At 43.1% G+C, this 11,183-nt stretch overlaps 1 long non-coding RNA gene across 1 annotated transcript; it reads right to left on the reverse strand.

Annotated features, from left to right (window-relative positions):
• Positions 1-8,571: 8,571 nt before the first annotated feature.
• Positions 8,572-11,158, reverse strand: LOC120052273. The gene is made up of 2 exons (XR_005477362.1): positions 11,113-11,158; positions 8,572-9,711 (listed from the first exon to the last, which is right to left on the reverse strand). It is a non-coding gene; the product is annotated as an uncharacterized LOC120052273 (long non-coding RNA).
• Between the last annotated feature and the right edge of the window lie 25 nt (positions 11,159-11,183).

The following is an 11,183-nucleotide window of genomic DNA, read 5'->3' on the forward strand; positions in this document are numbered from 1 at the left end:
CCCCCCAATAAAATTGCTATAGCAACTGTGCGACAAGCGAGCTGTGATTTTGTGTGGCCGCCTGTTGCACAAATCAAGGTTATAGCTACATTTTTTTTTAACTTTCTGTATGACCAAGCTTTGTAAATAAAATGTTTACGTTTTGCGCTAGTGACAAGTCTAGAACTCATATTCATATCACACAATATGCACCAAATACCTCAATGGATACTGCAGTCACTCCACGAGATGACATGTTGCAGCTTATTTTATTTTGAATGGGAGGGAAGGTAAAAAAAGACTGCAATAGGAACACGAGTTTCACTGCAACTCAAATTTTATTTGTCACATGCTTTGTAGAAAGGTGTAGACTAACAGTGAAATGCTTACTTGCAGGCCCTTCCCAACAATACAGAGAAAGGAAATAAAGTAAAGCGTGTAATAAAAATAATAGCAGATGTACAATGAATAACGATAGCATGGCTATATACAAGAGGTACCAGTACCAAGTCTGTGCAGGGGAACGAGGTAGATATGTACATATAACTAGGAATAAAGTGACAGTAGCGGCAGTGTGGTGAGTCATGGTTAGTGCAAAAAGGGTTATTGCAGATAGACGGGGTAGCTATTTGGTTATCTTCTGAAAAGTAGAATATGCAGAAATCGCACCGCCATTACCTGGTTGCTAAAATTCTAATAGTTTGCCTAATTTCAGTTTGTGCCTAAACTCTGGACCGCGAAGCCAGTTCCACTGCTTATTTTTCATTGTTCCCCTCTAATCAGGGACTGATTTAGTCCTGGGACACCAGGTGTGTGCAATTAATTATCAGGTAGAACAGAAATCCAGCAGGTGCCGGACCTCGGGGTAAGAGATGAATACTACTTGTGTAGAGAATCATTGTACCATCTGAACCGCTGTGAAATATATTCTCAATAACCAAAGAGTTTTTTCAGCTGTTTGTAGCAGGTGTACAAAACCGAAAGGAAAAGACCACTAAACTTAACAGGAAGCATAGAAATAGAACATATCTACTGCTTCTTAGACTTGCTTTCAATGAGCATGAAAGATCTATAACCCATATTTCTATGTGAATTTGGTCAGGTCACCCAAAAAGTTACGTTGTAGCTTTAAGAACAAATTCTTATTTACAATGATGCCCCCCCCTCCCGGTGTCTACCGCTACACCACTCGGGAGGCCATCATTTGAGAATGGGCCATAGTATAAGTATTAGGACCAGGAAGATGTTGTGCCACAGATTATTTTTATGTGGAACCATGGTTACATACACTACATGACCAAAAGTATGTGGACATCTGCTCGTCAAACATCTCATTCCAAAATCATGGGCATTAATATGGAGTTGGTCCCCCCTTTTTTTCACCCTTATTTAACCAGATAGGCTAGTCGAGAACAAGTTCTCATTTACAACTGCGACCTGGCCAAGATAAAGCAAAGCAGTGCAGCACAAACAACAACACAGAGTTACACATGGGATAAACAAACATACAGTCAATAATACAGTAGAAAAAAAGTCTATATACAGTGTGCAAATGAGGTAGGATACCAGAGATAAGGCAATAAATAGGCCATAGTGGCGAAATCATTTACAATATAGCAATTAAACACTGGAGTGATAGATGTGCAGAAGATGATTATTCAAGTAGAGGTACTGGGGTGCAAAGGAGCAAAAATAAATAAAATAGATAACAGTATGGGGATGAGGTAGTTGAATGGGCTATTTGCAGATAGGCTATGTACAGGTGCAGCGATCTGTGAGCTGCTCTGACAGCTGGTGCTTAAAGTTAGTGAGGGAGATATGAGTCTCCAGCTTCAGTGATTTTTTTGCAGTTCGTTCCAGTCATTGCCAGCAGAGAACTGGAAGGAAAGGCAGCCGAAGGAGGAATTGGCTTTGGGGGTGACCAGTGAAATATAACTGCTGGAGCGCGTGCTGCTATGGTGACCAGTGAGCTAAGGTGGTGCTTTACCTAGCAAAGACTTATAGATGACCTGGAGCCAGTGGGTTTGGCAACGAATATGAGGCGAGGGCCTGCCAATGAGAGTATACAGGTTGCAGTGGTGGGTAGAATATGGGGCTCTGGTGACAAAACAGATTGCACTGTGATAGATTGCATCCAATTTGCTGAGTAGAGTGTTGGAGGCTATTTTGTAAATGACATCACCGAAGTCAAGGATCGGTAGGATAGGTAGGATAGTCAGTTTTACGAGGGTATGTTTGGCAGCATGAGTGAAGGATGCTTTGTTGCGAAATAGGAAGCTGATTCTATATTTAATTTTGGATTGGCGATGCTTAATGTGAGTCTGGAAGGAGAGTTTACAGTTTAACCAGACACCTAGGTTTTCCACATATTCTAAGTCAGAACCGTCCAGAGTAGTGATGCTGGGCGGGAGGGCAGGTGTGGGCAGCGATCGGTTGAAGAGCATGAATTTAGTTTTATTTGCATTTAAGAGCAGTTGGAGGCCACGGAAGGAGAGTTGTATGGCATTGAAGCTCGTCTGGAGGTTAGTTAACACAGTGTCCACAGAAGGGTCAGAAGTATACAGAATGGTGTCGTCTGCGTAGAGGTGGATCAGAGAATCACCAGCAGCAAGAGCGACATCATTGATGTATACAGAGAAAAGAGTCAGCCCGAGGATTGAACCCTGTGGCACACCCATAGAGACTGCCAGAGGACCGGACAGGAAGTCCGGACAAGAGGCCCTCCGATTTGACATACTGAACTCTGTCAGAGAAGTAGTTGGTTAACCAGGCGAGGCAGTCATTTGAGAAACCGAGGCTATTGAGTCTGCCGATAAGAATGTGGTGATTGACAGAGTCGAAAGCCTTGGCCAGGTTGATGAATACAGCTGCACAGTATTGTCTCTTATCGATGGCGGTTATGATATCGTTTAGGACCTTGAGCGTGGCTGAGGTGCACCCATGACCAGCTCGGAAACCAGAGTGCATAGCGGAGAAGGTACGGTGGGATTTGAAATGGTTTGTGATTTGTTTGTTAACTTGGCTTTCGAAGACCTTAGAAAGGCAGGGTAGGATAGATATAGGTCTGTAGCAGTTTGGGTCTAGAGTGTCTCCCCCTTTGAAGAGGGGGATGACCACGGCAGCGTTACAATCTTTGGGGATCTCAGACGATACGAAAGAGAGGTTGAACAGGCTAGTAAATAGGGGTTGCAACAATTTCGGCAGATCATTTTAGAAAGAGAGGGTCCAGATTGTCTAGCCCGGCTGATTTGTAGGGGTCCAGATTTTGCAGCTCTTTCAGGACATCCGCTATCTGGATATGGGTGAAGGAGAAATGGGGGAGGCTTGAGCAAGTTGCTGTGGGGGGTGCAGGGCTGTTGACCGGGGTAGGGGTAGCCAGGTGGAAAGCATGGCCAGCTGTAGAAAAATGCTTATTGAAATTCTCAATTATCACGGATTTATCGGTGGTGACGGTGTTTCCTAGCCTCAGTGCAGTGGGTATCTGGGAGGAGGTGCTCTTATTCTCCATGGACTTTACAGTGTCCCAGAACTTTTTGGAGTTTGTGCTACAGGATGCAAATTTCTGTTTGAAAAAGCTAGCCTTTGCTTTCCTAACTGCCTGTGTATATTGATTCCTAACTTCCCTGAAAAGTTGCATATCGCGGGGGCTATTCGAAGCTAATGCAGTACGCCACAGGATGTTTTTGTGCTGGTCAAGGACAGTCAGGTCTGGAGTGAACCAGGGGCTATATCTGTTCCTGGTTCTACATTTTTTTGAATGGGGCATGCTTATTTACGATGGTGAGCGAAGCACTTTTTAAGAATAACCAAGCATCCTCTACTGACGGAATGAGGTCAATGTCCTTCCAGGATACCCGGGCCAGGTCGATTAGAAAGGCCTGCTTGCTGAAGTGTTTTAGGGAGCGTTTGACAGTGATAAGCGGTGGTCGTTTGACCGCAGACCCATTACGGACGCAGGCAATGAGGCAGTGATCGCTGAGATCCTGGTTGAAGACAGCAGAGGTGTATTTGGAGGGAAGGTTGGTTAGGATGATATCTATGAGGGTGCCAGTGTTTACGGATATGGGGTTGTACCTGGTAGGTTTATTGATAATTTGTGTGAGATTGAGGGCATCAAGTTTAGATTGTAGGACGGCCGGGTTGTTAAGCATGTCCCAGTTTAGGTCACCTAACAGCACGAGCTCTGAAGATAGATGGGGAGCAATCAATTCACATATGGTGTCCAGGGCACAGCTGGGTGCAGAAGGTGGTCTATAGCAAGCGGCAACGGTGAGAGACTTGTTTCTGGAAAGGTGGATTTTTAAAAGTAGGAGCTCAAATTGTTTGGGCACAGACCTGGATAGTAAGACAGAACTCTGCAGGCTATCTCTGCAGTAGATTGCAACTCCGCCCCCTTTGGCAGTTCTATCTTATCGGAAAATGTTAGTTAGGGATGGAAATTTCAGGGTTTTTGGTGGTTTTCCTAAGCCAGGATTCAGACACGGCTAGGACATCCGGGTTGGCAGAGTGTGCTAAGGCAGTGAATAAAACAAACTTAGGGAGGAGGCTTCTAATGTTAACATGCATGAAACAAAGGCTTATAGGGTTACATAAGTCAACAAATGAGAGCTTTGTATCTAGGCACTGCAGGGCCTGGATTAACCTCCACATCACCAGAGGAACAGAGGAGGAGTAGGATAAGGGTACGGCTAAGGGCTATAAGAACTGGTCGTCTAGTACGTTCGGAACAGAGAGTAAAAGGAGCAGGTTTCTGGGCACGGTAGAATAGATTCAAGGCATAATGTACAGACAAAGGTATGGTAGGATGTGAATACAGTGGAGGTAAACCTATGCACTGAGTGACGATGAGAGAGATAATGTCTCTCTCATAGGAACATAATTTAAACCAGGTGAGGTCACCGCATGTGTGGGAGGTGGAACTAAAGGGTTAACTAAGGCGTATTGAGCAGGGCTAGAGGCTCAACAGTGAAATAAGGCAATAATTACTAACCAAGACAGCAATGGACAAGGCATATTGACATTAGGGAGAGGCATGCGTAGCCGAGTGATCATAGGGGTCCAGTGAGTTTCTCGGGCCGGAGACACGGCGATTCAGGCACCTAGCGGGCCGCGGCTAGCAGAAGGGCCTTAGAGGGACGTCGCGACGGAAGAAAGTCTGTTGTAGCCCCCTCGTGCTGTTACGTCTGCAGACCAGTCGTCGTGGATCAGCAGGGCTCCGTGTGGTAAAAGTGTCCAAGCCAATTGGCAGAATAGGCATAGTGGCCAAAGAATTTGTCTGATGGGCCTCTTAAGCTAACTGTCCGATATGCTCTAGACAGCTACCGGGCCGCGGCTAGCGGGCTATCAGATGGGCATTCAGGGGATGTTGCGACGGAGGAGCCAGTTGATAAAACCCCTCGGGTGAATTAAGTCGGTAGTCCAGTCTTGATGGGTCGGCGGGGGTCCAGGTCGATTGGCAAAATAGGTATTGTAGCCCAAGGAGTGGCTGATGGACCTCTTCGGCTAGCCGGGAGATGGGCCTAGCAAGGCTAGCTCCAGGCTAATTGGTTCTTGCTTTGGGACAGACACATTAGCCAGGAGCGGCCACTCGGATAGCAGCTAGCTAGCTATAACAGCCGCCATTCTTCTGGGAAGGCTTTCCACTAGATTTTGGAACATTGCTGCTGTGACTTGCTTCCATTCAGCCACAAGAGCATTAGTGAGGTCGAGCACTGATGCTGGGCGATTAGGCCCGGCTCGCAGTCGGCATTCCAATTCATCCCAAAGGTGTCCGATAAGATTGAGGTCAGGGCTCTGTGCAGGCTAGTCAAGTTCTTCCACACCGACCTCGACAAATCATTTCTGTATGGACCTCGCTTTGTCTGCACGGGGAAACCCATGTCATGAAGCTCCTAACAAACAGTTATTGTGCTGACATTGCTTCCAGAGGCAGTTTGGAACTCGGTAGTGAGTGTTTCAACCGAGGTCAGATGATCTTTTACAAGCTACGCGCTTCAGCACTCGGTGGTCCCGTTCTGTAAGCTTACATGGCATACCACTTCACAGCTGAGCCGTTGGTGCTCCTAGACGTTTCCACTTCACATTAACAGCACTTACGGTTGACCGGGGCAGCTCTAGCAGGGAAGAAATTTTATGAACTGATAGTCTGTTGGAAAGGTGGCATCCTATGACGGTGCCACGCTGAGTCACTGAGCTCTTCAGTAAGGCCATTCTAATGACAATGTTTGTCTTTGGAGATTGCATGGCTGTGTGCTCGATTTTATACAGCTGTCAGCAACGGGTGTGGCTGAAAAGGCCGAATCCACTAATTTGAAGGGGTGTCCACATACTTTTGTATATATTGTGTACATACTGTAGGTAGAGAAGGGCGGGTTGTGTGTCAATCTAATACACTTGTTCAAACAGGTGTCATTGCGCACTCAAGCTTATCAATCTAATGATCTAATAACTCACAGACACACACACACCAAGTTACCCCTGGCAATTTCGGACTATAGACATCAAGGGTGTAACTTTGTGTTGCATATTGGGCGGTCAAGGTCAATGGGGTCCGGGGCATGCCCCCCTGTCATAACTTTTTAAAATAAATAGCTGTGAAATGGTTGTTTCTGGTGCATTTTGAAGGGAAAATACATCTAAAACTTTCCTGATAATTTGGTAAATATATCCCAATCACAACTGAAATAACAAAACATTTTGTATTACTTTAAACTGTTGGACTAACTCTAACAGTTCAGAAATGAACCATGCTTGGCAATTTGTTTGTAGAGCGATTGTGAGAAAGTCAGTTCTGGGGTGCGCTCAGTTCAACTGAACGTCTGCTACATTACATAATTGCTTGTACTGATCAACACGTTTCCCCAAAACGTTCTTCAATGTTCTTGAACAGACTTTGAGATCGCCTACGTTTGCTCCATGTGGCTCCGTGTGGCTTGAAGCAATGAGTGGCGTATTTGAAGGGCAGTTGTGCATTTTGAACCCACAACCGAACACCTCCACGTTTTTCAACTGGTCGTTCAGAGCAGCACTGTGTCCATGTAATTGAACATTGCATTACATTTTTACATATTGAACGCAGCCCTGGTGACTTTTCTACTCCAACATTTATGAAAATAAAATGATGGTGATACCATTCAAATATAATTTTCCCCTACAAAAATGAGCCTAACAACATATTGGTCCATTTTATCAGGCTGGTGTGTTATTTAGCAATAAGCATTATTGGTCACACTTTATTTGGATAGTCCAGAAAGTCCATCTGTGGTGCTCTATAGGTGGTCATACTATCAACAAACTATCTGTTGATAAGCAACTGCTTGCTAAGGTTACGGTTAGGGTAAAGATTAGGATAAGGGTTAAGGTTAGGGTTCGGGTTAATAGATAGTTACAGTGCTGGGGAAGCTACTCTGAACATATAGTTTAACCAAGCTACCAATTACTTCACTCTGGAAGAAGTTAAGTTGCACTAAAGTAACTCGCAAGAAAAATATAGTTCACTTAACTAAAGTTATTTTGAAACTAATAAATTATCATATCTAAATCTGAAACGTCATAGACTACAAATTGCAAGAACAGATCACTCTGTTAACAGAATGTATAATTTAGCATATTAAACACAAAAACGATGTTCCAAGTGAGAATTAGAAAGGGGTGATGCTGAATAAGAAAGGAAATCCGGTCCAGCTTTATTTGAAATGCATCTTATGAAAACTTCATAAAGCATTCATATAGGCTTTAGAAACACTACATACATGGGTCACAAATGATTTATAACTCTATGTCATGCTCTATTTCCAGTGTCCAGTTTATATTTGCAGTGTGTAGTTTAAGTTGTAAACTACACCGCTACATGGCATAACATGATTTGAATTTAATTCGACTACCACCAAGCTGATGCAAAATGTAGTTCAATTACTAGTTGAACTACATATAGTTTAATACTCCCCAACACTGGTTAGTTGAAATGTTACTGATAGTCTGAAGAGCATCTACAGATGGACTAGTCAAATAAAGTGTTACCGCATTATCACCTGTAACCCAACTGATGCAGCATAGTGGCTATAAATGAATAGGCTGAAGCATGCCCATCGGTATTTGTGCTTATCATTAGCTAGATCAGTGCTTCCCAAACGTTTTCAGTCATGCCACCCTTCCATCATGGGGGAACGTCCTAGATCATATTTCTCATTAAGAATAATGTTGTTTTAACTCTATATGGACCATGCATTGATTTGGTCATGTGTTGTCTATGATTTGAATTAGAATATAGCAATTATGCTCTCTGGCCTCAATTACTTAGAAGTGCATGTGGTCCCACCCCTTCCCATGTGTGCCCAGGTGCACATTTGTTAGCCCATGTAGTCAGGATGTAAGGCTTACTAGTTATGTCAAATGTTAGGAAGACCGTACAATATTTGTACCACCAAAGTTTTACTTTGACCAAAACTATTCACATACATTTTATTTTGATATTTTTATGTACCACGTTGATTGGCTCCAGCCGATGGAAGCTTGGTGCGTGTACAAATAAAACAAATGCAATTCAACCATTGATGGATGGTGACGAAAATAATGATATTGCGAGTAGTCATGTTAAGGTTTTAAATGTTTTATTGGCAGAGGACTTGCATGTGGCTGTGCATTATATGATGCCTGAATAGGAAAGAGGATCTGATCATGCCTTTTGCTATTCTGGATCAAATCTTGATCCAAAAAGACACACCGGTTTTGGGGTTCATTCCAAATCTACTTGCATTGCTTGGTAACGTATTAGCATGGTATAAGACAACATAAATACTACAATTTAAGTAAAATAGTTATCCTAAATTCAGACTTGAATAAAATTGTCTTATCACATCAACATACTCTTTCAGAATGTCTGTTTTCAATACAGTATGACATATATATAGATATTACAACCTTTTGTGTTTTTTCTGAATGATTGTTCTTTAGTCAATAGGAAACTCAGCAGTGTATTAGTCGGTAAAACATCAACTAGATGTTGTTGTATGATGTTTGCGAAACCTTGAAATGTACACAATGAGAAGTAATTATATTGATCTTAACATGCTTTTAGTGCATGTTTTTGTAACAACAGTATTGAATGTCAAATATATATCATTGTATGTTTGAATTCCCAATGCTGTGTAGAGTTCATATAAACTGCTTTCACTGCCCTGTAAACCCATTCTTGTAAATTGGAGCTACATGATTGTCTGGGTCTGAGAGAGCATCATTTTCTTTCAATACCACTCACTTTCAGCTCCTCTAAGCTAATGTAGTCGTTTTGTGGGTTTATCCATAAGGCCTGGGTTTGAGAGCTCGACAAGACGTTGACAATAATACCATTTTTATTATTATAAAAGTCCTCTTCTAGCTGTGCTGGGTGCAGAGGAACCAGGCTCTGAGGGGTGGCTAGTTCTCTTCTAGCTGTGCTGGGTGCAGAGGAACCAGGCTCTGGGGGGGTGGCTAGTCCTCTTCTAGCTGTGCTGGGTGCAGAGGAACCAGGCTCTAAGGGGTGCCTAGTCCTCTTCTAGCTGTGCTGGGTGCAGAGGAACCAGGCTCTGCAGGGTGTCTAGGAAGGGTGTCTAGTCCTCTTCTAGCTGTGCTCAATGTGACCATTGAGGCCTTATCGATATTCAAGATGTTCCAACGTTCATAGATAATAACCAGGGTTGCTATGAGCAACAGTTCAACACCTCAGGAGTCAATGTCATTTGTCTTCTTCATAGCCTGGCATAGAGAAAAATATATTTCAAATGTGACTCACGTCTGATATTATTTTTGAATTGTTAGATGATTCCTTGTCAGGTTCATCAATCAAGGACTCAGGTACTAGGGGAACCTGCAATAATAGATGATCTATTACATCAACTTATCACAGATGCCTAACACACTATGTAACACATGAATAATTCCCCAAAAATTGTATGTCATTGTTCACAACTGTTGCAATACAAAAAATGTAAACATTGTTAAATATTTTAAACATTGGTATACATTGAGACATCACACTATTTACAGTGTTCATTCACCTTGACTTATTCCACATTGTGTTACAGCTTGAATTCAAAATGGATTAAATCATTTTCCCCCCTCACCCATCAACACACAATACCCCATAATGACCAAGTGAAAACAAGTTTATAGAAATGTTTGCAAATTTATTGTAAATGAAATACCTGTAGAAACACCCCTTTGTTGTTGGTCATTGCTAAACAAACATTTTCAGGTATTTACATGGTTGACTTAAATCTAACAGCCACTCAGAAAAATATAAAGCAGAATCGGGGGGGGGGGGGGGGGGGGGCATAGCACACTACTTCCTCTTGTACACTAAGGACCCGGAGAAGAGTCGCAGGGAAGAAAAGAGAAGAACGTGCCTGTTTGAAAGACAGACATTTTTTTGTAGCTCGTTACGTGTCATTTTTTTAAAGTAGCCCTTCCCTTAGTCATGAGCAGCCTGCCCGTCTCAGGCTGACCTGCCCGTCTCAGGCTGACCAGCAGCAGCAACTGATCCTCATTTATGTTTATAAAACACATGTTAAGGCCATAATTGTGGGGGAAAAGCACTCATGTTTATGCAACCTAACAAACACCCTAAGAATACTTCCAGAACCAACTTTATATTTATTTCAATTGAGAAAATAAGAAATTGGCCCACCCTATTTCTTTATTGATAGAAATTGCACAGCAGTAAGCCAATTTTCTCCTTTATTTCAATATGGAAGGTATTCTTATACCATATTTGTGTGTAACAATAATAGCAGTTCGTTCATTTGAGGGAGGTGAGGAGGCATTGGGGGGGGGGGGGGGGGGGGGGTGATCAATATGTTGGTTCGGCCCATTTTTGGATGGGGAAAATTATATTTTAATCGTGTCACCATTTTATTTTCATTCGTTTGGGAGTAGAAATCTCCAGGGCTGCGTTCAGTACGAAAAAAAGCCTATGAAAAGGCTGAAGAAATTTGGTTTGACCCCTAATACACTCACAATCTTCTACAGATGCACCATTGAGAGCATCCTGTCCGACTGCATCACAGCCTGGTATAGCAATTGCACCGTTCGCAACCGCAAGGCTCTCCAGAGGGTGATGAGGTTAGCCCAACGTATCACCAGGGGCACACTGCCTACCTTCCAGGACATTTACAGCACCCGGTGTCACAGGAAGGCCAAGAAGATCATCAAGGACCCGAGCCACGGCC

This window comes from Salvelinus namaycush, chromosome 8 (assembly GCF_016432855.1).
Source record: "Salvelinus namaycush isolate Seneca chromosome 8, SaNama_1.0, whole genome shotgun sequence".
In the NCBI taxonomy this organism is placed as follows: Eukaryota; Metazoa; Chordata; class Actinopteri; order Salmoniformes; family Salmonidae; genus Salvelinus; species Salvelinus namaycush.